The 355-nt window shown below is 78.9% G+C and overlaps 1 protein-coding gene across 1 annotated transcript in view; it reads left to right on the plus strand.

Annotated features, from left to right (window-relative positions):
* The first annotated feature begins 208 nt into the window (after nt 1-208).
* PRPF39 (pre-mRNA processing factor 39) overlaps nt 209-355 on the plus strand; it is a 42,570-nt gene continuing 42,423 nt past the window's right edge. Inside the window, exon 1 of the mRNA XM_019503797.1 lies at nt 209-291. The gene's annotated coding sequence lies outside the window, so the exon portion shown is untranslated. The remainder of the gene's footprint in view (nt 292-355) is intronic.

Consider the following 355-nt stretch of genomic DNA (forward strand, 5'->3'; position numbering starts at 1 on the left):
GGGGGGGGGGACACGTGTGTGGCGAGCCCCAGCCCCGCACCGCGGCCCTCGGAGGTGGCTGCACCTGGGCCGCGCCGCACGTGGCACCAGCTCCATGGGCGCGGCCCCTCAGCGCATGCGCTCAGGGAGACCCCTGACTGGCGCCAGCGGAAGGCGCATGCTCCGTGCGCGCCTCTGGGCTGCGCCTGCGCACTCAGCTCCCGCGGCCTCCGCGCATGCTCCGTGCGCGCTGGCGGAGGGTCTGGCCGCGCTGGGGCGCCCGCGCCGGCCCCATGTGGCAGCGTCCGACAGGTCAGCGCCGCGCCGCGCCTGGGCCTGGGCTTGGGCCTGGGGCGGGGGCCAACCGGGCCCACCA

Source organism: Gavialis gangeticus, unplaced genomic scaffold (genome assembly GCF_001723915.1).
Source record: "Gavialis gangeticus isolate Ggan-Ray unplaced genomic scaffold, GavGan_comp1, whole genome shotgun sequence".
Taxonomy (NCBI): Eukaryota; Metazoa; Chordata; order Crocodylia; family Gavialidae; genus Gavialis; species Gavialis gangeticus.